Raw genomic sequence first — 16208 nt, forward strand, 5'->3', positions numbered from 1 at the left:
TACTCTGCAAAAAGAGATTACAAAAGCCATCACTATCAGTGCAGGGTAGAAATTCAGAACAAGCAATTCTATTTTCTGTGGAATATTCTTTTGTTGTTCCACAAAATTGAAAGCACCATCCCACTCTCTCTCCCCCTCTGTTCTCACTCAGCTCTAACTAATTCCCCTGAAGGTGCTGATTCAGGATCTTACAGGGGCAGAAAAAGCAAAAACATCAATACTAACATCTCTCTGAATTTTGGATACATCCACCTGAAAGTTAATATCTTTCACAACACTGGGATCCTGCTGAGAGTGAGCAGGTCTGATTTTGGGAAGCAAAAAAAAAGTGTCAATTCAGGGCGAACCTGCAATGCAGCTTCTTGAGGAAGGACCAGACACAAAATGGTTAATGACCCCGAGAAGGTGAGAGCAAAATGAGACATCAAGGCATTAACACCAATACACTTCAGTCAAACTCTTCTGCTCCCAGTCAGGGCAAAACATGCTCTGAAAGTCCAGCCTTCACAACCACACTTCTGCTTTCACTGAAGACAATTAGAGTCACACAGCACGGAAACAGTCCCTTTGGCCCAACCTGCCCAGATATCCTAAATTAATCTAGTCACGTTTGCCATCACTTAGCCTCTCTCTGGGCCGGATGCTGGCAGCTGGGACTAAATTGGGTTGGCTATCTTGTCAGCAAGGACGAGTTGGACCAAAGGGTCTCTTTCTGGGCTGTACATCTCTATGACTCCAGTTGCATTTGCCATCACTTGGCCCTGACCCATCTGAACCCTTCATATTCAGATGCCAGTCCAGGAGCCTTTTAACTTGTCATCGTACCAGCACCCACCACTTCCTCTGGCAGCTCACGCCATCGTTCAAGCGACGCCACGTTGAAAGCGTCTGATCTGGTGCACCAGATGACATCAGGATAATCTTGGATCGTTCCAGATCGCATCGATACTCAGTCTGGTTTCCCGATCAGGATGTTGTACGTGATCAAACAGGTTAGTGGGTAGGCGATCCCCCACATCTTAGTTCAAGTATCTCTACGAGAACTCCCTTGATGGAGGGTCCCTTGGAGACACTTCAACTGGACTTCATTGAGTTGGAGAAATGAGTTGAGTTGCTATAAATGTGTTTTGCTTATTGCTGATGTCTTTTCGAAGTGCATTGAAGCCTAACCTCCTCCTAATGCTACTGCTGAGACTGTGGTGAAGATTTTGTTTAAGGAAATAATTCCCTGCTTCAGTATACCTGCGTGCATTAGCTCGGTCAATGGACCAACTTTGTAGGTAATATTAACGGAGTGGCAACATTCACAGCCGTTTTAGTGCTGAGGCTGTTGAATCCCGTAGAAAATTAACTCTTAGTGCTGATCTGCTATGGATTGAAAAGAATTGCATTTTGGGACTTTATGATGATATTGAGTAACCATTACTGGTTATTAAATACAAACTCTTTAAAAGGAAATATTGATAAAGCTTTACCTTACTTACTGCAGCCGAAGCTCCAGCGGAGGAAACAGGCCGCGGGCACACTTCCGGCTTCGGGTGTGTCAACGCCACCTGGCCCTGGTCCCGCCCCCTCCGCCAAAGCGGCACATAAACCCCGCCCCTTCCGAACGCCGATGGTAAACTCCCGCCCCTTCCGGACGCAGCTCGTAAACCCCGCCCCTTCCGGACGCACTCGTTAACCCCGTCCCTTCCGAACGCAGCTCGTAAACCCCGCCCCTTCCGAACGCAGTTCGTTCACCCCGCACTTTGGAACGCTGCATGTAAACCCGCCCCATCGATACCAAGCCCCGGCTCGAGGGCACAAACTCCTTTCCACCTCGCGAACCAAACCCCGCCCCTACGCCGCGGACCCCGCGCGAGTCAAACCACGCCCCCTGCCCTCACGCTCAACCGCCCACAAAGCCGCGCGCCTCCAGGATAGCCGCCTTGCCCCGCCTACTAGCTCGCGACCAAATCACGAGCACGCCCCGCCCATGTGCTCCGCCCACCCTCCAATCTAAACCACGCCCCTTATGGTACTCCCCGCCCACCCAGGTGTATTTGGAAGCACTGGCTTCTGCAGCGTTGCTTCTTCTGCCGGTAGCTGTGCTGCGGGATCCTAAGACACAGAATTAATAGCAAAACATCACAGTGTCATGCAACCGATGCAATATTTGGAACAAACCTCGACCGCTGCTGAGTCCTTCATCTTTTAGAATGGGTTGCAGGTTTCAGTTCATCAATATATAAATTCCAGAACTTTAGATCAGATTCCCTCCAGTGTGGAAACAGGCCCTTCGGGCCAACAAGTCCACACCGACCTGCCGAAGAGCAAAACACCCAGCCCCATTCCCCGTCACCTAACACTACGGGGCAATTTAGCTTGGCCAATTCACCTTAACCTGCACGTCTTTGGAAAATGGGAGGATATTCGCGCAGACGTGGGAGGGGAATTGAACCGGGGGCTCTGGCGCTGTGAGGCAGCAGTGCTAACCACAAAACAAAGAGGGATAGGGATGTAAGGCAGGCTTTCAGGGAGCTAGGGTGGAAGCTGAGGGCTAGAACAAACAGAGTGGTTATCTCTGGTTTGTTGCCTCCTTTCCCAGGTATCTGACCCTTGTCTTTCGTGTCCTCCCCAACCCTTCCTGTTATCCCTTGACCCCAGTCTCCTTTTTGTTATTTCTTCTACTGCCTCCACCATCATTTTGGCTTTCTGTTTCTGCTTCTCGTCTTCCCTTTTCACATACACTTTCTGTGCCTCTCGTAACACCTCTTCCATCAGTCTTTCACTCCATCCATCTAATTTCTGTAATTTCTTTTGTATGTCCGGCCATGATTTCGTTACAAACTGGACCTTTAAGAGTCCCTGTGCTATCTGATTATCGGGATCCATTCCCAAACACTTCCTTGTGGCCTCCTTGAGCCTTTTAAGAAATGCAGAAGGGGTTCCATCCTTCTCTTGTCGTACTTCAAAGGCCTTAACAAAGTTTTATGATCTTGGTGCCACCTCTTTAATTCCTAATATTCCCATTTCTCATAGATCCCGCATTGACTCCCTGTCTTCTCTGTCATTATTTTCCCAATGTGGGTCAACATTTGGGAATTTCTGTTCAGCTGGGGCCCCTTCTTCCCCAACTGGGTGCCTGGTTTCCCATTCCTATAAAGCTGCTCTCCTAATCATTCCTGAAGAAGGGCCTGTGCCCGAAACGTTGAATCTCCTGTTCCCTGGATGCTGCCTGACCTGCTGTGCTGTTCCAGCAATAAAGTTTCAACTTTGATCTCCAGCATCTGCAGACCTCACTTTCTCCTCCTAATCATACCTCGTTCTTCCCCTGAAAATAACGTTCCTAAAATTGCCATCAGTTCTCCCCAGGTATATAAATTAGGCCCTAAGAATTGCTCTAATTGTTCGGCTAGTCCAACCAGATCCTCTATTAAACTTTTCATTTCCTTTGTAAAGACCCTAACTTCACTGCTAGTTAAGGGAGCATTTACATACCCGATTGTAGTACATGGGGGCGGCAAACACATTAAGGGGTCCCATTGTGGCTTCCCTTGTTCATTCTTTTTCTGTTCTTTCCCTGATTCCTCCCTATTCGTGGGACATAATTTTACTCCTGCGCTCCCTATCCAACAAACCGCATAATTGGACACTTTTTGACTGTACGCTTCTTTCCGATTGACATATATATTAAGATCTTGACACAGCCAATCCTCATCGGACCCATATTTGGGCCAAAAAATACCAGGCGCCTTAATATTTTATCTAGTCCAGACAAAACAACAATAGTAATTTACCATTATAGCCTTATCTTTCCCCCGCGTCTGGGAGTTGTGTTCCCAATTTCCCAACATTCTCCCCAAAGGACTGTCAGGTGAAATATATTCCCCTTTAACGTTATTTACAGATCGATCGTTACCCAGGCAACTTACCTTGCCTACCATTGTTGCTAATTTAATTAATCTTAACGAGGTCCGGTGTCACCCTCTTCCACACCCCCTTCAGGGTCCTGACTAGACACCTTACTCGTCCGATTAATCTGACCAACTATATGCTTTTTGAGACTTCAACTGTTCTCCATAAATCACTTTTATGTAAGGATAAAAGAGATTAGTTAGAAGCTGATAGTAAGGCAGTCATGACCTGTAAAAAGAACAGGAGTTAACATTTTATTTTATAATCTGTAAAATCCTTAACCTTAAAAGAAATCATGTTAAAATTTCCATAGCAGAAATCAGATTCAAAACAGTCCCGGATCTGGAGCTCCAGGGAACAAAGTAGAAACATTCAATCACCAACAAGCAAATGTGCATTCAAACCAAATCACAAAGAGTTAAACTTTCTAGTTGCTGTACAGCTCTTTCTCTTTCTCTCTCTCTCTATCTCACACACACACAGACACCGTATCTCACAGACACTTTGAGCTTCCCGCAACGACTCCTTGAGCTTTTGAATATTCTTCTGGACGTCCGGCCATAAATCTCCCAGTCCGGATCGTACTCGCCCAAACCGCCAACGACAAGCAAGGGAGTCGGAGATCACCGAAATCGGCGAGGTACACCTCCCCGTCATCCCAAGAGTGTCAAGCGGTCTGAGTTTTGGTTCCCGGAACGAGGCCCCCAATTGTGAGAAACAGAACTCACTCACAAATCAATCAGCGTGAGACAAAGCCTTGGAAACAAGAACAATTTATTACAGTCTTGCAAGTACCAGACGCTTCTGCAATCAAGCAGAAATGCGCGCCAAAACAGAGCATGTTAGCTTTCTTATTCAGTTTACAAGTTGCGGAATCACGCCTCCCTTTTCCCATCCGATCATAAGCCGATTACCTCACTTGTTAGTTATTTTCTTATCTGGCCATCCTGCTGTCCTTGTCTGCATTCTTTGTTCCTTGTTTGTTACATCTTGTTCTTTTATCCAGTTTCTCTTATCATACTATAAGCTTTATTGTGAAATGCCCCTGTTGCTTCTTTTTGTGGTCAACTACAACACTTTCAAGTTATTTCCTAGCTTAAAACTATTTTCTTGAAAAGACCCTCTATATTCATTAAAGTCTTAGCCTTACGTATGCTACATACTACAAGAATTTCGCTTCCCTTCCCCCCACTACCCCACCTCACCCATCTGCAAAAACAACATTTCTAATCTCCCACAGAAAGAGGGATAGGGATGTAAGGCAGGATTTCAGGGAGCTCGGGTGGAAGCTGAGGGCTAGAACAAACAGAGTGGTTATCTCTGGTTTGTTACCCGTGCCACGTGATAGCAAGGCAAGGAATAGGGAGAGATATCAGCTGAACACGTGGCTGCAAGGATGGTGCAGGAGGGAGGGTTTCAGGTTTTTGGATAATTGGGGCTCATTCTGGGGAAGGTGGGACTTGTACAAACAGGACAGTCTTCACTTGAACCGAGGGGTACTAATATCCTGGGTGGGAAATTTGCTGGTGCTATTCGGGTGGCTTTAAACTAGAGCAACAGGGGGATGGGAACCGGGGGTGTAGCTGTAGTGCATAGGAGGATGAGAGTAGGAATCACAGGGACAGGATTTCAGGGTCACAGGAATGTGCTGGCAGACAGCGAACTGGTTTGAAGTGTGTCTACTTCAACGCCAGAGTATCTGCAATAAGGTAGGTGAGCTTGCAGCACGGCTAGGTACCTGGGACTTGGATGTTGTGGCCATTTTGGAGACATGGATAGAGCAGGGTGAGGAATGGATGTTGCAGGTTCCAGGGTTTTGATCTTTCATTAAGAACAGCCAAGGCGGTAAAAGAGGGAGAGGCGTGGCCTTGTTAGTCAAGGATAGTATAACGGTGGCTGACAGAACTTTTGATGAGGACTCATCTACTCAGGTAATGTGGGCTGAGGTTAGAAACAGGAGAGGAGAGGTCACACTGCTTGGAGTTTTTTTAAAGGCCTCCGCAGAGTTCCAGGGAGGTGGAAGAGGGGATTAGCAAAATTATTCTGGGTAGGAGTGAAAGGAACAGGGTGGTCATTATGGGGGACTTTAACTTCCCCAACATTGACTGGAAATGCTTTCACTCTAGTACGTCGTATGGATCAGTTTTTGTCCAGTGTGTGCAGGAGGGGAGGTCAAACTGGATCTGGTGCTTGGTAATGAACCAGGCCAGGTGTTTGATTTAGTGGAAGGTGAGCACTTTGGAGAGAGTGACCATAATTCAGTTAGGTTTCATTTAGCGATGTAAAGGGATAGGAACATGCCGCAGGTCAAGAGTTATCGATGGGGCAAGGGCAATTATAATGCAATTAGGCAAGACTTAGGATGCATAGAATAGGGTAGCAAAATGCAGGGGATGGGAACAATTGAAATGTGGAGCTGGTTTAAGGAATAGATATTGTGTGTCCTTGACAGGTATGTCCCTGTCAGTCAGGAAGTGATAAGGTAAGGGAACCGTGGTTTACAACAGAAATTGCATCTCTTGTGACAAAGAAGAAGGAGGCTTATGTGTTGATGAGGCAAGATGGTTCAGAAGAGGCGATGGAGAGTTACAGATCAGCTAGGAAGGATTTAAAGAGAGAGTTAATAGCAAAGAGAGGACATGAACAGTCTTTACCAAATAGAATAAAGGAGAACCTAAAGCTTTCTATAGGTATGTGAGGAATAAAAGGATGATTAGGGTAGGAATAGGGCCAATCAAAGACAGAAGTGGGAAGTTGAGTGTGGGCCCTGTGGAGATTGGAGAGGTGTTAATGAATATCTCTCATCGGTCTTCACTCAGGAAAAGGAGAATATTGTAGAGGAGAAGAATGAGGTACGAGATATTAGACTCGAAAGGATCAAGGTTAGTTGCACACAGGTGTTATCAATTCTAGAAGGAGTGAAAGTAGACAAGTGCCCTCGGCCAGATGGGATTTATCCGAGGTTTCTCTGGGAAGCGAGGGAGGAGATCACAGAACCTTTGGCTTTGATATTTGAGTCGTCATTGTCGACAGGTTTAGTACCAGAGTGGAGGATTGCAAATGTTGTGCCCTTGTTCAAGAAGGGCAGCAGAGATGACCCAGGTAATTATAGACCAGTGAGCCTTACTTCTGTTGAAGGAAAGCTTTTGGAAAGGAATATTAGAGATCGGATTTAAAATCATCTAGCAAGCAACAATTTGATTTCAGATAGTCAACATGGTTTCATCAAGGGCAGATCGTTTCTCACAAACCTCATTGCGCTTTTTGAGAAGGTGACCAAGCATGTAGATGAGGATAGGGCAGTTGACGTGGTGTACATGGACCTCCGTAAAGGTTCCACATGGTAGGCTGTTGGAGAAAATGCAGAGGCATGGGATTGAGGGTGATTAAGCAGTTTGGATTAGAAAGTGGCTTTCTGAAATAAGGCAGCGAGTGGTGGTTTATGCAAAATATTCAGCCTGGAGTCTGGTTACTAGTGGTGTGCCACAAGGATCTGTTTTGGGACTACTACGGTTTGTCATTTTTATAAATGACTTAGACGCAGGCATAGGTGGATGGATTAGTAAATTTGCAGATGACACTAAAGTCGGTGGAGTACTGGACAGTTTGGAAGAATGTTATAGGTTGCAGGGGGACTTGGATAAACTCAAAATTGGGCTGAGAGGTAGCAAATGGAGTTCAATGCAGCTAAATGTGAGGTGGTTCACTTTGGGAAGAATAACAGGAAGGCAGTGATCTTGGAGTCCATGTGCATAGATTCCTGAAAGTTGCCACGCAGGTGAATAGTGCTGTTAAGAAGGCATACGGTGTGTTAGGTTTCATTCGTAGAGGGATTGAGTTCCGGGGAACCGCAATATCACGCTGCAACTATACAAAACGCTGGTGCGGCCACACTTGGAATATTGTGTATAGTTCTGGTCCCCATATTTCAGGAAGGATGTGGGAAGCATTGGAAACGGTGCAGAGGAGATTTACCAGGTTGTTGCCTGGTCTGGAGGGAGGGTCTTATGAGGAAAGGCTGAGAGACTTGGGTCCGTTCTCATTGGAAAGAAGGAGGCTAAGAGGGGATTTGATAGAGACATATAAGATGATCAGAGGATTAGATAGGGTAGACAGTGAAAGACTCTTTCCTAGTATGGTGACATCAGCTTGTACGAGGGGGCAGAACTACAAATTGAGGGGTGATAGATTTAAGACAGATGTCAGAGGCAAGTTCTTTATGCAGAGAGTGGTAAGGGTGTGGAATGCCCTACCTGCTAAGGTAGTCAACTCAGCCACATTAGGGAGATTTAAACATTCCTTAGATAAGCGCATGTTTGATTTTGGGATAGTGTAGGGGAACGAACTGAGAATAGTTCACAGGTCGGCGCAACATTGAGGGCCGAAGGGCCTGTTGTGCGCTGTGTTGTTCTATGTTCTTTGTTCTATGTTCTAAACTTAGAAATGAGCAGCTTTAAAACAAAAACCTCTTGGAGCTCAAAGCTTTCAATGAGAGTCAGCCCGGCGGTAAGTTCAGGTAACCTTTATTGCAACCCAACTTTGTTACAGCTTCAGATCCCCCCCACCCAGGAAAAAGGCAGAGAAAAAGCAGTTGCTTTTTGAGCACCTCAAGGTCAAAGTGCACACACCACACCTCCCCTGTCCCACCCCCCTCACTGTCTTTACTATTGGTCAGCACCAAGTTGTCCCTTTGTAATCGGATCCTTGGTACAGCCGTAACCCGGAGGAAGTATTGCCTCACTTAGCAATTTCAACCCATACCATGTCTCCAAGTAAGTTTCGCCCCGCTCATTTGCCAGGAAGGGGCAGTGTAGAGTCAACCAGACTGCTGTGGGTCTGGAGTCACGTGTAGGCCAGACCGGGTAAAGGATGCAGCTGGAACGACTGAGTGAATCCTTTCCCACAATGGCGGTTCCCTTCCCTAACAAGGGGGAGAGTGAATCAGATGGGGGCTTTCTCCCCCGCACCACCCCCTCCCTGAAACAGTCTGATCGTTAGATTCCGAACTCCACATTTCTGACCGAATACCAATTCTGCCATCTGTCGTGGGGGGATTCGAACCCGGGAGTCCCCAGAACCGGGTTGATATCCAATCAATAATGGCACTCGGCCGTCACTCCTTCAATCCCCCTGCGATGGCACGTGAACTCGGTGGTGATTCCGCAGGTTGCAGGAGTAGGTGAAGCCCTTCCCGCACTGAGAGCAGGTGAAGGGCCTCTCCCCGGTGTGGATCCATTGATGCCTCAGCAGGGTGGAAGATGTGCTGAAGCCCTTTTCGCACTTGGGGCAGCTGAAGGCCTCTCCCCCGTGTGGACCCGCTGGTGGGCCAACAGTTGGGAGAAATGTCTGAAGGCCTTCCCGCAGTGGGTGAAAGGGAATGGCCTCTCCCCGGTGTGACTGCGCCGATGAGTCTCCAGGGCAGACAGGACACGGAAACCTTTCCCACAGTCGCCACACTTCCACGGTTCCTCCACGGGGCAGGATTCCTCAGGTTTCTCCTTGGCCACAGCTTCAGCTGCACACAAACACATGTAGAGCCCCTCCCTGCCGTGAAATCCCCTTTCCAGGCTGTATAACTGTTTCAGGCTCCACACACAGTGCGCTGCAACAGTGGGGGCTCTCGTCCAGTCCCAATGATACTGAAAACGTCCTCAAACAGGAACCGAAAAGCATTGATCCCTCTCACAGAAATCACAGTCAAAAATCGTTGCGGTCCCGATGGATTGAGTGACTGTCAGACATTGACGTCAAAGTGAGGACTGCAGACACTGGAGAGTCAGTCAAAAAATGTGGCGCTGGAAAAGCACAACAGGTCATGCAGCATCTGAGGAACAGGAGAGTCAATGTTTCGGGCATAAGCCCTTCATCTGTTGATTTTGAAACTTCAATCTTCAGATGTTCAAATACTCTGCAAAAAGAGATTACAAAAGTCATCACTATCAGTGCAGGGTAGAAATTCAGAACAAGCAATTCTACTTTCTGTGGAATATTCTTTTGTTGTTCCACAAAATTGAAAGCACCATCCCACTCTCTCTCCCCCTCTGTTCTCACTCCGCTCTAACTAATTCCCCTGAAGGTGCTGATTCAGGATCTTACAGGGGCAGAAAAAGCAAAAACATCAAGACTGACATCTCTCTGAATTTTGGATACCTCCAACTGAAAGTTAATATCTTTCACAACACTGGGATACTGCTGAGAGTGAGCAGGTCTGATTTTGGGAAGCAAAAAAAAAGTGTCAATTCAGGGTAAACCTGCAATGCAGCTTCTGGAGGAAGGACCAGACACAAAATGGTTATCGACCCCGAGAAGGTGGAAGCAAAATGAGACATCAAGGCATTAACACTGACACACTTCAGTCAAACCCTTCTGCTTCCAGTCAGGCAGAACATGCTCTGAAAGTCCAGCCTTCATAACCACACTTCTGCTTTCACTGAAGACAATTAGAGTCACACAGCACGGAAACAGACCCTTTGACCCAACCTGCCCAGATATCCTAAATTAATCTAGTCACGTTTGCCATCACTTGGCCCCTATTGGGGCGGGAGCTGGCAGCTGGGACTAAATTGGGTTGGCTATCTTGTCAGCAAGGACGAGTTGGACCGAAGGGTCTCTTTCTGTGCTGTACATCTCTATGACTCCAGTTGCATTTGCCATCACTTGGCCCTGACCCAACTGAACCCTTCATATTCAGATGACCGTCCAGGAGCCTTTTAACTTGTCATCGTAACAGCACCCACCACTTCCTCTGGCAGCTCACGCCATCGCTCAAGCGACTCCACGTTGAAAGCGTCTGATCTGGTGCACCATATGACATCAGGATAATCTCAGATTGTACCGGATTGCATCGATACTCAGTCAGTGGCTTTCCCGATCAGGATGTTGGACGTGATCAAACAGGTTTGTGGGTAGACGATCCTCCACCTCTTAGTTCAAGTATCTCTACGAGAACTCCCTTGATGGAGGGTCCCTTGGAGACACTTCAACTGGACTTCATTGAGTTGGAGAAATGAGTTGAGTTGCTATAAATGTGTTTTGCTTATTGCTGATGTCTTTTCGAAGTGGATTGAATCCTACCCTCCTCCTAATGCTACTGCTGAGACTGTGATGAAAATTTTGTTTAAGGAAATAATTCCCGCTTCAGTATACCTGCGTGCATTGGCTCGGACAATGGACCACACTTTGTAGGTAATATTAACGGAGAACTCTGTTCCCAGCTTTGTATTTGTCGGCAACTGCATGGTGCTTATCATCCTCAGACGGCCGGCCTTGTTGAATGTTTTAACCAGACTCAAGACTAAACTTGCCAAATTAGTGGCAGAGTATGGCCTCTCCTGGTTATGCTAATCCCTGTGGCCTTATTCCAGATGCGATCCATGTCTGCGAGCAAGACACGACTGTCTCCAGCTGAGAGTCTCTCTGGTCACCGCCTCCATACCCCTTGGAACGATTCAACTCCCTTCTGAGTCCACTTCCACCACATGACCGAAGCAATGATTGGTTATGTTCTTGCTCTAACTAGTGTTATGCGTGCCTTTTACTCCCAGGAGCGTACGGCCTACAGCGATGTACCCTCCCTTTCAGCCTCGTCACGGGTAGAGCCTGGTTCGTTCGTGCTCGTCAAGACCTGGACTGGCAAAGGTCTCCAACCTCGTTGGGATGGCCCCTTCCAGGTTTTACTTCCCACCCCTATGGTGGTCAAAGTCACTGGGCACTCAGCTTGGGTCCAACTGCACCATTGTCGATGGGTTTTGAATTTTGCTGTTGTTCTAATGTTAATCTTATTACAGGTACTTGAACTAAGAGGAGGGACATGTGGGGGATCGCTTATCTCCTCACCTTTCTGATCACGTACAACATCCTGATGGGGAAAGCCACTAACTATGGATGTGACCAGAAATGATCAGAGATTATCCACCACCCATGCTGAGGAGATGTCGTCCAGTGCACCGGACCAGACGCCTTTGACGTGATGAAGATTGATTATTGCAATGGACTCTTACATCAGAAAGACCAGATGGTCCATCTGGACAGTAGAAATCAGTGGGAGTTACCATGTCGTTACCATGTTTTCTTGATTTTACCTGCAGACGCAAGCCTAGTGAGGATAAAAATGATCAACCCCGTTATTATGGTAAATATTTTAAGGATGCCCAGGAACACCATCCCATTTTGCAGGACGGGCCGACTTGAGAAAAGGGAAGCCTGATAGGGGAAACTCCTCAATCCACAAACAACGTATTTATACAGGCCCACAGAACGCTCTTCACCCCAGAGGTAGTAATATGTTACTCCTCTCTATCGGGAGATGACTTACTTGCCCCGTCCTCAGTCCCCGATTCCATTCTATTCGTCAGACTTCCTACTGCCGACCCTGCGAAGAGAAATATCGTTTTCCAATAACCTCGGGTCTGTGTATACAAACAGCTGGTGTAACACTGGCTGGCGTACAGTAGGCCTTATGTGGCACATGTTCCTGGAACTGAACCCTTCCCATGCGCATTTATAGGCCTTTTCTCTTTTCAGAACCTGATACTGTCACCAAGACCATGTACAATAGAGCTTAGGGAGAGCCCAATGGGAACAGCATTCTGAGGACCATTGTCTCCCATACAGTGCGAGTGCTCGAGTCACTTGGCCCATTTTTACAGCGCTCAAGCAACTCCTCTTGCAAAACGTCGACCCTTTACTCCTGTAGACCTGACCAGACCCCCTGCTGTAACATTTCAGTAACCTATTTTGACAAACTCTCCCTAATATACACCAAACCAGACTATTATTTCTTCAGCTAAGGTAAAGCTACCAATTTCCTTGTCCTGGATGGCAAAGATGTCCCTCATAAGGTCACTATCAGAGCCCTTGTTCCCACAACAGTACCTTGTCCTGGCCAGTGGACAAGTCTATGGAACCTCCATCTGAGGAGGATGCAGCGGTCGGTCTCAGCCAACCTTGCTCCAACTGGAAGGATCCCAAGGGACTGGGTGACAATACAGGACACCCGATAGGCTGGGGAATCCAGAGTACCCTGGGGTTGGAAGGATCGGCAGGAGTGACAAGTTAAAAGAACCGCAATTCCCTCTTTTGCGGCCTGATCATTCAAGGAAATAAGACTAAAAGAGGCTCTGGAACAGAGTAAACTGGGATTATCAGACCTGTGTCTTTACTCTGTGCAGAATCAGTATGCCTTAGACTATATACTCCCCCAGGAGGGTGAGGTCTGCACCATTGTCCAAGATAAATGCACTATGGGCATTCCCGATCTCACTGGCAATATTACTGAGATATAAGAAGAGATCCAGGCATTCCTTGACAGAATGACTGAAGGGACCAGTTGGGGAAACTGCAGATCGGGCTGATGGTACAATTGGCTTATCAATTTAGCTATGTCTGTTTGTCGGTATTGGTATTGTTAGGTATTTAATTGCTAAGATTATGCGGTCCCTTAGTGATATAGATTTGCCCCAGAAGATGCTCCTTTTGCAATCCGATGGCTCACCCACACGTGTCGATGGCGATGATAAATATGACCAGATGAGCTGCGAAGATGGTGGTGCCGTTCTGCAGGATGTTGATGGCAGGACCACCTTGAAGGGCATTCGTTTGGATTAGCCTTCTCTTTCAGTGATCGCAGTGCAATCAAAGGGAAGAATGAGGGTGTGGGCATCTGGGTGAGAAAGTATATAGTCTTAAAACTTATCTTTAAACATTCAGACTAAAACGTAATGCTGAATTAGATTACATTACAGTGTGGAAACAGGCCCTTCAGCCCAACAAGTCCACACCGACCCGCCGAAGCGCAACCCACCCATACCCCTATATTTACCCCTTACTTAACACTACGGGCAATTCACCTGACCTGCACATCTTTAGACTGTGGGAGTAAACCAGAGCACCCGGAGGAAACCCACGCAGACACGGGGAGAACGTGCAAACTCCACACAGTCAGTCGCTTGAGGCGGGAATTGAACCCGGGTCTCCGGCGCTGTGAGGCAGCAGTGCTAACCACTGTACCACCGTGCCACCCACAATTATTGAATACATTTACTGCACTAGAAAATAAACAGGCAGGAAGGCTCAGAAAGAGGAGAGAACTTAAAGATAGGCACACCTGGGCTCACCAAGTGATAACAGGATGTTGTGAGGCAATTAAGAACGTTTGCCTCAGCATCGGTGAATCTGTGTGAACAGGACACCAAGTGATAACATTCACAGCCGTTCCCTTGTGAAATTAATGATAGTCTGTTAGAAATGGGGTAAAGTGTTGTTTTTGCAGATATAGAAAAAGCATACAAAAAAGGGGTACAGCAAGAGAACTATTAACCCTACAGGTATTTAGGGAAGAGTATCTTTACGTTTCAGTGTATAATTGTGGTTAATTAAACACTAACTTTGGTGTGTAATTATTATCACAAAAAGTTATTTTTTAAAAATTATGCTTTCAGCAAAAAGCTGAGATAATCAAAATGCTTAAGGTATACAAAACGATACAAGTTAATGAAATGTCCGAGGATGGAATGTACCAGCAGAATTGATACAAAATGTTAAACCAGATCTTGATGTACTGTCGACAAAATAAATGTATGTGTCAGCACTTACAGAAAGGAAGGTTGCCAACCTGGGGAAGGGGGAAGTAATAAGGGTGGAGTGCATCTGGGCAGTGGTCTGGCACAGTAAGAGAGATTGGGTAATTAGGAGTCTGGAGAGATGACCTCACTCAGCTCAAAGGGTATAACTGTACACTAACCTGAGTTCTAATTTGCCCATTTGCTTCTGCAATTGAAGCCCTTAGTTGCAAGTTCGCAATAAATTGTCTTGTTTCCAGTTTTGGTGGTCTCGTCTAAATTTTATTGAATTTTGTTTCTAACAGATTTGGGGGCTCGTTCTGGGATCCCAAACTCCGGTCGCTCGGCATTCTTGGAGAAACGGAAAAGGTGCACCTTGCTGATTTCGGGATCTCTGGTTTCCCCTTGTTTCCGCAGCGGCTTTGGGAGAGCGTGATCCGGACTGAGAGACCCTGAAAACAAGATGGGCAGACACGGCAGGTTCGGTCGGGTGACTCTTCTGTGCACAAGACCCGGGTAAGAAAGGTCTTAAAAGATTTATCCGGGCGACCGGGGTAGGCAGCGGTAGTTGCTGCCAGTTGGATATATCCGGGGAACCGGAGTGCTGGTGACTGGAATAGGCGAACCTGGTCAGCCAGGGTGGATGGCCGTTGGTACTGTTGCCAGGTGGATATATCCGGGTGGCCGGCAGCGGCAGTTGTTGCCAGTCAGATATATCTGGGTATCCAGGGAACCGGGGTTCTGGGCGACCGGGTTAGGCGAACCCAATCAACCAGGGTAGGTAGCAGTTGTCACTGTTGCCAGGTGGATATATCCGGGGAATTGCTGTGGGACAGGGTGCACAAACACGCGGCGGGAAGTTCGGTCGGTAAGCGACCGGGATAGTCAACGGTAGTGGTTGCCAGGTATTACCGTGGGATAAGGGTGCGCGGATTCGACCAGGTAACTCTTGTGCACAGACCAAGGTAAGAAAAGGGATCTTTAAGTATTGCCTTGGTGGTCGGGGATGTACGAGAAGTACGGGACGTACGAGAAGTATGGGAAATTGGCAACTTTCAAAATAAAGTGTTTAATTGGCTAGATTAATCTGATGAGTAAGGTGTCTACCTGATTCGATCACCCAGCCTTAGACCGGTTGTTAAGAGAGAAAATCCCCCACGTGAAGGTTAGGACCCTGAAGTGGGTGTGGAAGAAGGTGACACCGGACCTCAGTAAGGTTAACTAAATTACATAAAGAAACGGCCGAGTATTAAAATGGGAAACAAGAATAGTTGTTTAAGTGTCGAAGGGGACATGAGAGGGACGTCCGAGGACCACATTCCAATGGACAGTCCTTTAGGAAAAATGTTAAGAGATTGGAAGTACAATCCTGGACGCGAGGAAAGGATAAAAAAAATGATAAAATGTCAATGAAAAACAGCCTTAAAGTCAAGAGGAATCAGATTATGCTTCGTGTCAGAAGGGCGAGTAGCTGAAGGGCTTCTGAGGGTGCACTTCCTAACTAACTTATGGCCAGACGTCCAGAAAAAATATTCAAAAGCTAGAGGAGTTGTTGCGGGAAACTCAAAAAGTGTCTGTGTGAGAGTGTGAGAGTGTGAGAGTGTGAGAGTGTGAGAGTGTGAGAGAGTGAGAGAGTGAGAGAGTGAGAGAGTGAGAGAGTGAGAGAGTGAGAGAGTGAGAGAGTGAGAGAAAAGAGCTGTACAGCTCGTAGAAAGTTTAACCCTTTATGATTCAGTGTGAATGCACATTTGT

The 16208-nt window shown here is 47.0% G+C and overlaps 2 long non-coding RNA genes across 2 annotated transcripts in view; both read right to left on the reverse strand.

The window, feature by feature from the left end:
- Positions 1–16208, reverse strand: part of LOC148143247 (uncharacterized) — a 229622-nt gene that overhangs the window by 123002 nt on the left and 90412 nt on the right. The window lies entirely within an intron of this gene.
- LOC148143252 (uncharacterized) lies at positions 9338–13435 on the reverse strand. The gene is made up of 3 exons (XR_015751157.1): positions 13391–13435; positions 12212–12268; positions 9338–9805 (listed from the first exon to the last, which is right to left on the reverse strand). It is a non-coding gene; the product is annotated as an uncharacterized LOC148143252 (long non-coding RNA).

Source organism: Chiloscyllium plagiosum, unplaced genomic scaffold, assembly GCF_037043375.1.
Source record: "Chiloscyllium plagiosum isolate Xiang-an unplaced genomic scaffold, Cpla_swu_hap1 HiC_scaffold_27, whole genome shotgun sequence".
Classification (NCBI taxonomy): Eukaryota; Metazoa; Chordata; class Chondrichthyes; order Orectolobiformes; family Hemiscylliidae; genus Chiloscyllium; species Chiloscyllium plagiosum.